General features: G+C 36.2%; 1 pseudogene; it reads right to left on the bottom strand.

The window, feature by feature from the left end:
- Positions 1-5519: 5519 nt before the first annotated feature.
- Positions 5520-6490, bottom strand: LOC143647984 (Y-box-binding protein 1 pseudogene; annotated as a pseudogene).
- Between the last annotated feature and the right edge of the window lie 7961 nt (positions 6491-14451).

The following is a 14451-nucleotide window of genomic DNA, read 5'->3' on the forward strand; positions in this document are numbered from 1 at the left end:
TTCATATATGCCCTTAATGATATTGAGAAAGTTCCATTTGATTTCTGCCTTTTAAAGTGTTTTTATCAGGAAAGGATGCTGCATTTTGTCAAATGCCTTTTCAGCATCAATTGGTATGATCTTGTGATTTGTCCCTTTCGATTTGTCAATGTGCTGTATTATGTTGATCGATTTTCTTGTGTTGAATCACTCTTGCATTCCTGGTATAAACTCCACTTGGTCATGATGTATAATTATTTTAATGTGTCATTGGATTCAATTTTCTAGTATTTTGTCATGAATTTTTGCAGCTATGTTCATTATGGAGGTTGGTCTGCAGTTTTCCTTTCTTGTAGCATCTTTATCTGGTTTGGTATTAGTGGGATGTTAGCTTCATAAGATGAGTTAGGTAGTGTTCCTTTTTACTCAATTTTTTGGAAGAATTTGAGCAGAATTGGTGATAATTTGGGGGGAAATGTTTGCTAAAATTCTTCTGTAAAGCCATCTATCCTGGGCTTTCCTTTGTGGGAAGATTTTTGATGAGTGATTGAATCGCTTATAATTGATTGGTCGAGATCTATTTCTTCTCGAGTCAGTATAGGTAACTTATGTATTTCTAACAATTTGTCCATTTCGTCTAACTTGTCTAGTTTGTTGACATATAGTTATTCATAATATTCTCTTTGATTTTTTTTTATTTCTTTCAGGATCTGTGGTAATGACACCTGTGCTGGTTTGAAAGGATTATGTACACTAGAAAAGTCATGTTTTAATCCTGACCTCATGTTGTAAAGGCAGCCATTTCTTCTAATCCCTATTCATTTCCATAGGTTGGAAACTTGATTGTGTTATCTCCATAGAGATGTGACTCGATCAATTGTGGGTATTAAAGTTGATTACATGGAAATATGACTCCACCCATTCAGGTGGGTCTTGATTAGTTTACTGGAATCCTATAAAAAAAGAAATATTTTGGAGAAATCTGGAGATTCTGAGAGAGCAGAGAATGATGACAGAATGACAAGAGTTACAAGGAGAACCCACACAGCCAGAGGCCTTTGAAGATGAAGAAGGAAAATGCCTCCTGGGAAGCTTCTGAAACTTGAAGCCAGAAGGGAAAGCTAGCAGACTTCACCTTGTCCCTTTCAGCCAAGAGAGAAACCCTGAACATTATTGACCTTTTTGAACCAAAGTATCTTTCCCTGGATACCTTAATTTGGACATTTTTATAGACTTGCTTCAATTGGGACATTTTCTTGGCCTTAGAACTGTAAACTAGCAACTTATTAAATCCCCCTTTATAAAAGCCACTCTGGAGTAGGCAATGGTGGTTCAGTGGCAGACTTCTCACCTGCCAAGCTGGAGACCCAGGTTTGATACCTGGTGCCTGCCCATGTTAAAAAAAAAAGGCATTCTGTTTATGATATGTTGAATTCTGGCAGCTAGCAAGCTAGAACCAATCCCCTTCTCATTTTTTAAATTTTATTTGCTTCTTCTCTTTTCTTTCTTTGTTAGTTTAGCTAGGGGTCCATCAATTTTATTGATTTTCTCAAAGAATCAACTTTTGGCTTTGTTAATTCTTTCTATTGTTTTACTTTTCTCCAGTTTGCTCATTTCTGCTCTAATATTTGTTTTTTCTCTTCTTTTATTTGATTTGTGGTTAGTTTGCTGTTCTTTCTCTAAATTCTCCAGGCCTGCAATATGTCCTCAAGTTTTGCTCATTCTTATTTTTTAATAGAGGCATTTAATGCAGTAAATTTCCCTCTCAGAACTGCCTTTGCTGCAGCCCATAAGTTTGATATCTTATATTCTCATCATTCATCCCCAGATATTTACCAATTTCTCTAGCAATTTCTCCTTGAGTCAATGTTGGTTGTTCATGCCTATCTAGGAAGTTGTCCATTTCATCTACATTGTCTAATTTATTAGCATATAGTTTCTCATAGTATCCTCTCATTACCTCCTTTATTTCTATGGAGTCAGTGGCTATGTTTTGTCTTCCATTTCTGATTTTATTTATTTGCATCCTCTCTCTTTTCCTTTTTGTCAACCTAGCTAAGGGCTCATCAAGTTTATTGATTTTCTCAAAGAACCAGCTTCTGATTTATTGATTTTCTTGATTGTTTTCGTGTTCTTAATTTCATTTATTTCTACTCTAATCTTCATTATTTCTTTCCTTTTGCTTGTTTTGGGGTTAGTTTGCTGTTCTTTCTCTAGTTCTTCAAAGTGAACAGTTAATTCCTCAATTAAGGCAATAAATTTCCCTCTTAGCATTGCCTTTGCTGCAACCCATAAATTTTGATACATTCTGTTTTCATTTTCATTTGTCTTGAGATATTTACTGATTTCTCTTGTAATTTCTTTCTTGACCCACTGGTTGTTTAGGACTGGGTTGTTTAGCCTCCATATATTTGTGAATTTTTTGGTCCTTTGCCTGTTATTGTTTTCCAACCTCATTCCTTTATGATCTGAGAAAGTGTTTTCTCTGACTTCAATCTTTTAAAATGTACTGAGACTTGCGTTGTGACCCAGCTTATGGTCTATCCTTGAGAATGATTCATGAGCACTTGAGAAAAAGGTGTATCCTGCTGTTGTGGGGTGTAGTGTTCTGTAAAACATCTGTTAGGTCTAGTTCATTTATTGTACTATTCAAATTCTCTATTTCTTTATTGATCCTCTGTCTAGATATTGTATTCATTGATGAGAGCAGGGAATTGAGGTCTCCAACTATTATGGTAGAGGTGTCTATTTCTCCCTCTAGTGTTTTCAATGTTTGCCTCATGTATTTTGGAGCTCTCTGGCTCAGTGCATACATATTTATGATTGTTATGTCTTCTTGTTGAATTGTTCTTTTTTTTAATATGTAGTGTCCTTCTTTGTCTCTTTTGTTTTATATCTGAAGTCTAATTTGTTGGATATTAGTATAGCTGCTCTTGTTATTTTCTGTTTGTTGTTTGCATGAAATGTCTTTTCCCAGCCTTTCATATTCAGCATATTTTTTTTCTTGAATCTAAAATAAGTCTTCTGTAGGCAACATAAAAATGGATCCTGTTTTTTAATCCATTATGCCAGTCTAGGTCTTTTTATTGGGGAGTTTAATCCATTAACATTTAGTGTTTTACTGCAAAAGCAGTACTTTCTTCTACCATTTGCCTTTTGGATTGTATAGGTCATATCTAGATTTTTTTTTCTTTTTTCTCTTTTTACCTTTACTGATAGTCTTCATTTCTACACTCTTCTCCATACCTCTCTCTTGCCTTTTCCTATCTGCCTGTAGTGCTCCTTTAGAATTTCTTGCAGAGCCAGTCTCTTGGTCATAAATTCTTTCAGTGATAGTTTGTTTGAAAATGTTTCAATCTCCCCCTCATTTTTGAAGGACGATTTTGCTGAATATAGAATTCTTGGTTGGCAGTTTTTTCTTTTAGAATCTTAAATATATCATACCACTACCTCCATGTTTTCTACTGAGAAATCCACACATAGTCTTATTGGGCTTCCCTTGTATGTGATGGATTGCTTTTCTCTTGCTGCTTTCAAAATTCTCTCTTTTTCTTTGAAATCTGACAGTCTGATTAGTAAGTGTCATGGAGTATGTCTGTTTGGATCTATTCTATTTGGAGTATGCTGTACTACTTGGATCTCTAATTGCATGGGAAATTTTCAGTGATTATTTCCTCCATTAGTCTTTCTCCTCCTTTTCCCTTCTCTTCTTCTGGGACACACACAACATGTATATTGGTGTGCTTCATGTTGTCATTCAATTCCCTGAGACCCTGCTCATATTTTTCCATTCTTTTCCCTATATTTTCTTTTATGTGTCAGATTTCAGAAGTCTAGTCCTCTAGTTCACTTATTCTTTCTTCTTCCTCTTTAAATCTATCATTGTAGATGTCCATTTTTTTTTTCATTTCTTCTACTGTGTCTTTCATTCCCATAAGTTACATAATTTGTATTTCAAACTTTCAATTTCTTCTTTTTGTTCACCCTATGGCTTCTTTGTATCCTCCCTCAACTCATTGATTTGATTTTTGATGAGATTCTTTCATGTCTATTTGAATATCCTGAATTAGTTGTTTCAATTACTGTATTTCATTTGAACTGTTGGTTTGTTCAAACAGTTTTTTGACTTTGACTGAGTCATATTCTCAATTTTTCTAGTATGACATTATTTTTTTTTGCTGGCATCTAGGTATTTGATTATTTGATTTCCTTAATTAGTTTATTTGGGAGGTTGTTTTCACTCTTTTGCCCAGGGTTTTCTTGCTGGATGGCTTTTGTTTTCTATCTGTTCTTTTACAATTAGTTCAACTTATTCCAGACTTCTAGCATAGGTTCTGTTTAATTGATCAGAATTTTTTAGTTCTTGTTTTTTCTGTTTCTTGCCCTGTCTATATGAAGCCTTCTTTTTTTTTTTTTGAAGAGGGCTTCCTCAGATATGATAGACCCCAATCAGATTTTCCCAGACTGGACTGGCTTCCTGTCAGGAGGAAAGAGTCACCTGCATCAGCTTTCCCTGGGGGTCAGACCCAGCAGGTTTACAGATTTTCCTATGAAGCCTCTAGACTCTGTATTTTTCCTATCCTGCCCAGTATGTGGTGCTTGTTGACCCAGGGCTTCCCACAGTGTAAAGTGGTGCAGTGCCTTTAACTTCAACAGATTCTCCCTGCTAGGGATATGGTTGAGACAGAGGTGAAGTTGGAAGTTGGCTTTAATTGCTTCAGTTTTCCAGTCACTGGGGCCTGAATTCCTTGAGGGAAGGATTCCACTTGAGCTGGGCCCCACCTTTCTCCTGGGAAAGGTACAGTCTTTAGTGATTTATTTCCTTTCACCTGATTTGTTACTTTGTCAAGCCTGGTGTATACTGTGTTTCCAATCACTGACGTGGCCACAGCAGTTGTTCTGTACTGTTCCTGGCTATTTACTAGCTGCTTTGGAGGATGAACTAAATTCCACACCTCACTGAGCTGCCACCTTGCCCTGCTTCCCTTAAAATAGTTTCTCCTTTATTATTAATAAATTATTATTATTATTTGCATTCTCCTTTATTTTTGAAGGACAACTTTGCTGGGTATATAACTCTAGGCTGGCAGTTTTTCTCTTTCAGTCTCTTAAATATATCATACCACTGTCTTCTTTTTTTATTATTTAAGACCTTTATTAACAAATGTTTTAAATTGTTGACTTTTTTGAAAAAATCAAGTTGTAAACATTTATTACAAATTGAATAAGAGGTTCTTAAAAATCTCAACTTGACCAGATATGAAAAATTTAAAAACCTTTAAAGATGCATTGAGAAAAACTAGGCTTTAAAAAAACTGCATTTGTCATTACCAAAAAGAGACATCTTTAGGTAAAAATAATAAAAATCCCATGCTGCATAGATAATGCAGATAGTTCTTGCTATCTGGTTATTGGGCAAAAAGCAAGCACTTAAAGTCTTCAGCTCCAATCGTTTTTCATTTCATATTGCTGGAATTTCATATTCATTTCTTCTTGTTGGATGAGTACACCAGATGATGGTAGAGATGGTAAGCTGGCATTTACTCAGCCTTGCCCAACTCAGCCTCAAGAGCAGATGAATTCTCAGGCAGTGGATTGGCTGCTTTTGTCTCTTTGTTTTCTGCTGGCTTAGGGTTTTCTGGGTGTCTACATTGGTAAAATTGAAGTTGTGGCAGTACTGACATTGAGGTAGCTGCTGACCTTGAACATCATTTCTTTGATTTTTCTTATCATCTTCATTGCCATCCTTTCTAGGCTGTCTTTGGCAAGGATGGCTTCTGTGGAATGTGGTCTATAACCCGGATACATATTCTGCCTCACTGGTCTACCTTGTTCTCCTACACCCTGGTTGTCAGCACCCTCCATCACTTCCCCTTGCACAGGAGGTTTGGAATACTGTGACTGACACTCATAGGGTCTCCACATGTAGTAAGGAGGGAATCATTGTCTGTGGCAGAGCCAGCATTGTTGGGCCTGGCCTTCAGGAGCACTTTCTGATCCCTCCTTCTTTCCCCTACCCTCAAGATTCTGGTAATTTTGCTGGTAATTGCATGGAGGACCCCTACATCATGGATAATGTCTGTAATAGTTATGGTCTGCTGCATATTTACTGCCTTGCACTGGAACTCCACCAAGGCCTGTGATGTTTGCTGCCTCCACTCCCTTTTCTCCTTCAACAACATCAAACTCCACAGTCTCTCCATCTTCTACACTGCTAAGGTACTTCCTGGGGTTCTTCTTCTTTCTGGCAGTCTGTGTACAAACACATCTTCCTTGGTGTCATTCCTGTTGGTGGAACCATATCCCATTCTACATTGAACCACTTTACTCTTCCCCAAAACCTTGTTGCAGTGACCTTCATATCCTTGCTGGCAGGCACTGCCAATGTGAGGCCACCTGGCATGTGCTCCCTGTGGGCTCCCATGGTGCCAGGATTGGTGTTGGCAGCACCGAGGGTGGGAAACGTGTGGGGGGTTGCAGGCAGCTGCTGAGTATCTGCCTTGCTGGTCATGGTTGCAGTGATGGTGACTAGGCCAGCTATGGCAGCTGCAGCTCCTCCCAGGGTGTGATGGTAACTAGGCCGGTGGTGGTGGTGGGGCTGCTCAGGACTCTCTGGGGTTCACTTTTCTCTCCCAATACTAATCAGACTGATACCACTGTCTTCTCATCGACATGGTGTTTGATGAGAATTTAACACTTAGTCTTGTTGGTTTTCCTAGTATGTGGTGAATCACTTTACTCTTGCTGCTTTCAGAAATTTCTCTTTCTCTTTGGCATCTGAGGGCCTGATTAGTATGTCTTGCAGTGATCTATTCAGATTTATTCTGTTTGAAGTATATTGGGCTTCTTTTATTTGCATATTTATGTCTCTTATAAAGGTTGGGAAATTTTCAGCCATAATTTCCTTGAATATTATTGTTCGGAATATTTCTTGGCCCTTTTCCCTTCTCTTCTCCTCCTGGGAAACCCATAATGTGTATGCTTTCTGCACTTTTTTTGTTGTCAATTATTTCCCTGACACTTTGCCCAAATTTCTCCATTTTTTTTTTTTGTCTATTCAAATGCCATTGCTTTGTCTTCTAGTTCACTGATCCTTTCTTCTGCCTCTTCAAATCTGCTACTGTGTGTTTCTAGTATATTTTAAAATTTCATCTATGGTGTCTTTTATTTCCATAATGTCTGTTATTTATTTCAAATTCCTCTTTATGCTCTTTTGGTATCATGTTAATATCTTCTATCTCTTTATGCATATTTTCCTTCGTTTTTTAAAATTGATTCAGAAGATTTGTTTGAACATCACATGTTTGGTTGTTCCAGATTCTGCATAACCCCTGACATTTTTATTTGTTCATTTGGCTGAGCCATTTCTTCCTGTATTTTAGTATACCTTGTGATCTTTTGTTTGTATCTGGTCATCTAATTACCTTGATGGGTCTATTCTGAAAGTCAGTTTCTCTCTTTTGCCTAGTATTTAGCTTTTTCCTGAGTTTGTATTAGGGCACTGGATTGATACTTGGGTTACCAGTGTTTCTCAGCCAAAACATGGCTGGGTACCCACACGGCATAGGTTGGCCAGCTCCCATGGGTCTGGGATAGGGTCTGGAGAGGCTCTGAAAAGCCCTGCTGTTTTCTCATTCATTTTCTCTTCTGCCCAGCAGATGGTGTCCTTTGATTATTTATTCATTCTCCAAAAGGTGTTTACCTCCTGGAGCCCAGCTGCATCTGGCTGAGTGGGGCTAAAAATGCAGGGTACCTGTGCTTTCACTTGCTTGTCTCATTACAGTTCCAGGTGAAAGTAATGCAATGTTTGACATTGCCATAAATTCCATTTAAGAAAGAACTTCATGGTTTTATCTGACTTGTGAGCCCTGAGATTTTACTTTAACTCGTAGCTCTTATCAGAGTCTTCCCAACCCATGCAAATCACACTGCCAGGTTTTGGGAAGAAAAAAAATTCTCAAGAAATAAAAAAATCCCCTATCCTTCAGCTCTTCAATGTTCCAGCATTGAAGTCATAATTCCCATATTGATTGCATAAGAGTCATATCTGATTTTCATTTCCCACTCTCTCAGCTTAGGCAGTTGGAGTGAGACTTTGTACAATATGGATTGATAAATAAAAAACAGATTCATGATAGAAAAAAACAGTAAAAAAATTATTTTAGGAAACTGAACACCCAATGTATCACCTGGGACCATTGTTGAAATTTACTCTACATATTTAATCATGAAGTTATGCTTTTTCCAAGCATCTGTCAAGTATACAATTTGAATATGTGCTCTTTTGCTCCAGTATAAGGAGTAAGGTAGGCCCCAAAAGAATTTAAGAGAGTCACCAATTTCCTTAAATATCTGAGTCTTACATCACAAAACCTTGTGATTACTCTCTACAGGGCATGATAAAATAAGGGGGAAAAAAATGTCCCAAGTCAAAGAACTAGGCTTGAGAGGTCATTGATAGTAATTACTTTCTAGTAGTAATGCAAGGAATATTTCCAGGAATGTAATGTTTCCAGGGATATAACACCATGAGAACAACTGAAGAATTAACAACCCTGCAATGGTCTGTCAGCTCATGCTAGAAGGAAGACTCACCTACATTGGGTACTTGCATCTTCCATTACATTCCAGCACCTAGAAGAGTGACTGGCACATGGTAAGCATTCAATAAACACTTACGCATTGACCTAACTCCTTGCTATCAAAAAAGAATAATCATTTTCAAATACCACAGTCCCCAAAATTCTGGATAGGAAGGAGGAGTTATTACCCACTTCAAACCTGAAGATATTTGAGATGGTAGAGATAAACAGAGATGATTACAAAGTTCTCAAGTCAATTAAGGAAACCTTAAGATTAAACACTTTTCAGGTATGTGGTTCATTTGAAAGAGGACTGAAATGTCCCGGGGAAATATTTTGAAATATTAACAGAGATCCTTCTACCTTCCATTTTCTTTGCACTCTCTGTTTTTCTCACAATTAACCCATTAGAGTTTACTTACCTATTTCCTATAAGAACAAAATATTTAATGAATGATGTTTTAGTGTTTTCAGTACAAAAAAAAAGAGAGTATTTTGATTAGTAAGACAAACTTTCTGCTGCTTGCTTAAATAATACAGGGGTAAACATGAGAGCGAGAAAAATCAACAAGTGAATAAATAATGGGAATCCCTTAGAAAAAGAAAAGGAAAACTGCCCTCTTCTGGGTGAAATGAAGGGATCATTTAGACACTCTAGATAAGTTTGGGGAACTGTACTTCAAGGGGTGACTGTATATCCTTGAGGTATCAATACTACAAAATAGAAACTGCTGGTTGACATGCGTAATCAAATGGGTCTACATATTAGCAAAGATATGTTAACCTATAATAAAAATAGACCCAATCTAATAATGGCTAGACAGACTAGACATTTATTTATTGATAAATAACAGTCCTCATAATGTTCTAGATGATGGTTCTCCACTGTATCATTCAGGAAGCAAGGCCTATGCCAGCTTATATCTCTGCAATCTTTATGGCCTAGTATGTCTATGTTGCATCTGGCTTGTGTGATGTGGAGCAGAAGAATGATCCTTCATACCCTAGACAGACTGGGAGTTAATATAGAAAACATACCTGAAGGAGACTTTTGGGTGGGAGGGACTTAGCAGTGACTGGTTTAGACAGAGACTTACTAACCAAAATGAGTCAGGAATTTCTCAACTGATCTCAGGAGTTGCCAGCATATAGATTATGACAGAGAAGCTGAGATGCCCAACTTCTCTTAACTACCAAACATTTGATACCCAGTGCTAAGGCAAAAGTCTTGCATTGATGATATTAAATTTTTTCAATCTGACTTCTTGGAAGCTTGCAATAGAAAATCAACTTTATAATGGAAAAATAAAGTTGCCTATGTGCACATCTGTATTTGTATACTGAATTTTATACCTAGTACACATATCTACTTAAATAATATCGTGAAAGCAATTAAGAAACTCTCATAGAACCATGCCGCATATCACCTTTTCCAAATAAGTACAACGTATTCACTCATGTCTGTTGATAAAGCACTTTCTAAATAAAGGAATAAATGGGTTAGTGATATAAGAATAGAAGCTACTGTTGTTTCAGTAACTTTTTTTTTAAAGTATGTTATCATGACTCTTCAACCTTCCCAATGATCTTGCAAAGTATGTTTCATTATATGCATTTTCTTGATGGGACAACTGAAATCCTGAGAGGGTAAGTAACTTACTCAGCATTATACTGCTAATAAGCAATGAATCTAGAATACAAATCTATCTTTCTTAGTTTCTGTTTTTCACATAATATAGTCATTATTTCTTACTTATATGTCCTTCATTAAATTGTGATCTTCATAATCTTTGAATTCCTATTGCCTAAGAGTAACCATGAAACTAATTTTATAGTATTTATTATCTCAAAGAACTTTATATCAATTGTGTATGTGTATATGTGAATGTTGGAGGAAAAAAGTACCAAAGACCTGTTATTGAAAAACTGATATTTAGTTCTTCCTGTATTATGTTAATGTGACTATTGCTTATATTAAAGAAAACACATTTACATTTTTCATGACTGCAGTTTATTCATATATGAAATAGGATTCTGGAAATTGTCAAAGCGGAAGACCATTATTTAATATCTGAAAGCTATGAGCCAAAATTAAAGCTTAGATAAAGAAATGCTGTGATTATTAGACTAAGTCTTCTAGAGCAAAATAAATTGTCACTCTTTAGGAAGACTTTGCTGGCTATAGAGGCAAAATGGGTTCAAGCCTCTTTATGTTGCTTCCAGAAATGGAAGTGGTGTTGATATAAATCTTAGAGGCATGTTTTGTGTTGTTAATATAAGCAGAAGTATGGTGATATCAGTCTTAGAGTTTGTGGGGAATTGAATTGCATATTCCCATTTAGACATATTCTTGGTTTGTTTTGCATTCCAGTAGGTGCAGACCCATTGCAAATAAGATCTCTTCAATGTGTTACTTCAGTTAAGATGTGGCCCAATTGAATTAGATTGGGCTTTAATCTGGATTACTATTTAATCCTTTATGAACAGATCGAGTTCCATTGTTCCATTTCTTCATCAACACTTCTTATTTTCTGTCTGGTGAATTTTATACATTTGTAGGATGTATAGTGATATTTCATTGTATTTTCAGTGTGTATATTTTTGCTGATTAATCATGTTGATCATTTTTTCATGTATTTACTTAGTCATTCATATTTTATTTTTAAAGTGTCTATTTGAATTCTTACCTATTTAAATTTAAATAAACTTTACTATTGAGTTAAAAGCATTATTTATATATTCTGGATGCATGTGTTTTGCCAGACATACATATCACAGATATTTTCTTCTAGATAGTTGCTTACATTTTCATTTTCATAATGGTGTATTTCTAAGAGAGATGTTTTTAATTTTGATGAAATCTAATTTATCATTTTCCCTTTAACGAGTTGGAAATCTTTGGTTACACCAAGATGGCAAAAATTTTCTTCCAGGTTTTCTTATAAAAATTTTGTGGTTTTAACCTTTATGTTTAAACCTGGCATCATTTTTAGTTAAGACTTTGTTACAGTGGGAGGTGAACACAGACAATGATTTGTCCCATTGACAATGAACTCTAGTTGTTACATGTTTTCTGAAAACAATCCCCTTTCGCTATTGAATTATTTTGGTATCTTACTGGAAAAACCATCTATTAATTGTAACAGTGTGTGTATCTGACTATTTCCAGATTCTATTTTCTGACATGGATCCACTATTTGTTCTTACTTTCATTACAACACTGTCTTAATTACTGTAGCCATCTAGAAATCAGGTAGTGTAAAAGTCTTTCACATTTGTTCATTTTTTTCTGTGAAATTGTTTTGTTTATTCATTGTCCTTTGCATTTGATACAAATTTTAGAATCTTTCTGATTTTCACCTCCCCTCAACAATTCTTGGAGTTTATTTGAGATTATGTTAAATGGCTATATTAATTAGGAGAGAAGTGACAAGATTTCTTCTCCAGTCCATGAGCATAGTGCATTTCTCCACTTATTTTAGGTATCTTTAATTTCTCAAAATAGAATTGTATAGTTTTCAGTATTTGGGTGCTATTCATGTACTGTTTAATTTATCCCAAATTATTTTATATGATAAACACTCCACAATACATTGCTATTTTTTAAACTTTTTTATTGTATGCTATAACATATACAAAGCAAAGAAAGAAAAAAGAATTAATTTCCAAAGCACTTTTCAACAAGTAGTTACAGGACAGATCCCAGAGTTTGTCATGGGCTACCATACAATCTAGCTGCTCCAGAATATAGGAGGCTAGAAGGCTTAAATATTTTTTTATAACTACAATCAACTTTTTTCTTTCTTTTTTTTGTGAAAAATAGCATGTATAAAAAAAGCTATAAATTTCAAAGTAACAGCACAACAATTAGTTGTAGAACATATTTCAGATTTTGACATGGGTTACAATTCCACAATATTAGGTTTTTACTTCTAGCTGCTCTAAGATACTAGAGATTAAAAGAGATATCAATTTAATGATTCAGCAATCTATATTTGTAAAATCCTATATTCTTTGTTTAACTCCACCATCACCTTTGATCTTTCTATCACTCTCTTTAGGGTGTTTAGGCTATGGCAATTCTAAATTTTTCATACTGGAAGGGTCAGTCACTAATATGGAGTAGGGAGGTGGGACAATCTGATGTTCTGGAGAGGCTGAACTAGGTTTCAGGAATATCTGGACCAGGGACCCATCTAGAGGTTGTAGGTTTCTGGAAAGTTACTCTAGTGCACGGAATCCTTGTGGAATCTTGTATATTACCCTAGGGGTTCTTTAGGATTGGCTGTAATGGTCCTGGTTGGGGATTGGCAGGTTATGATAGGTAGCAATGTCTAACTGAAGCTTGCATAAGAGAACCCTCCACAGTAGCCTCTTAACTCTATTTGAACTCTCTCTCTGCCACTGATACTTTATTATTACACTTCTTTTCCCCCATCTGGTCAGGATGGAATTGTTGATCCCATGGTGCCAGGTCTGGATTCATCCCTGGGAGTCATCTCCCACATCACCAGGGAGACTTTCACCCCTGGATGTCATGTCCCACATAGGGGGATGGCAATGATTTCACTTGCAGAGTTGGGCTTAGAGAGACAGGCCACATCTGAGCAACAAAAGAGGTCCTCCAGAAGTAACTCTTAGACATGCCTATAGGTAGTCTAAGTTTTTCCGCTACCTACATAAGCTTCACAAGAGTAAGCCTCATAATCAAGGGCATGGCCTATTGATTTGGGTGTCCCTAAAGCTTGATAAAGTATCAGGGGATTCCCTGATGGTGAGGTTTAATGGTTCCATATTCTTTCTCCCCTCCCTCAGGGGACTTTGCCAATTCTTTTTGACTATCTGCTTAATATACTCTAGGATGTTTCCAGGCATTACAATAAATATATAGGATTAAATGGAAATGGAATAATCTTATTCTGTGCTCCCTGTGTTTCAATTGCCCAAATGAGCTATACAGATAGGTTGCATTAGATTATGCACTACAGAATATCTCAGTTCCAGACCAAATAAACTTTTCTTTCATTGGTCTCAAAGAGTATGTGTGGTTCTAAAATATAGACACTGTCTTCCTTACCCCCATGTTCTTGATTACTTTAACCCCAACCTGTTTGGTTCACTCTTATCTCTTAAAATCAGGTTATATATATATATAACAGCCTCTCACCACTTCAGACATAAGGTGTCTGCTATAAAAGCTTACAATCTAGGACCCTGTTTTCTTATAAGCATTTTCTAAAGGTGACCATACCATTCTTGTACTTTTTTTTTCTGGCTTATTTTGTCTCACCAAGTGTCCCATATGTTCATTCACATCGTTGCATGCCTTACGACTTTGCTCCTTTTTGTAGCAGCACAACTTTCATTCATAAGTATATACCATCGTTCAATCTACTTCTCCATCAGTGCATCCTTCAGCTACCTGTATTCATCAAGTATCATGTAGAGGGCCCAAAGTCCACAGTCCATCAGTATTCTCAATTTTATATAATTTCATTGTCCAAAGAGAAAGAAAACCAATAAACACACCCCTGCCAAATAGGAGATCTAAACCTCCTCTTAACTCTTGTCCCTCCTTACATTATTTACCTTTGCTTTGCTGTGGTAGTGCTGATGGTTTCCTTTTGAACACATCTCATAGCATGCAATAACAATTTTCCCCCTGTACCCTGGACTTAAACATTCTTTGTACAAGAATTATATCTTTGAAGTAATTATTGCAAGAACTAATTCATATTTTTAGTGTTAATCAGTGTGACACAGGTCTATACAACCCCTTTCAATCTTGCTCATTTTCAATATGGTAATATTACTTATAGACCCACTAGAGAACAACCTTCACTTCTATCTATCCCCTTACATTGGTGTTCAACCTCATTAACTAACGGTT

This window comes from Tamandua tetradactyla, chromosome 10 (genome assembly GCF_023851605.1).
Source record: "Tamandua tetradactyla isolate mTamTet1 chromosome 10, mTamTet1.pri, whole genome shotgun sequence".
Taxonomy (NCBI): Eukaryota; Metazoa; Chordata; class Mammalia; order Pilosa; family Myrmecophagidae; genus Tamandua; species Tamandua tetradactyla.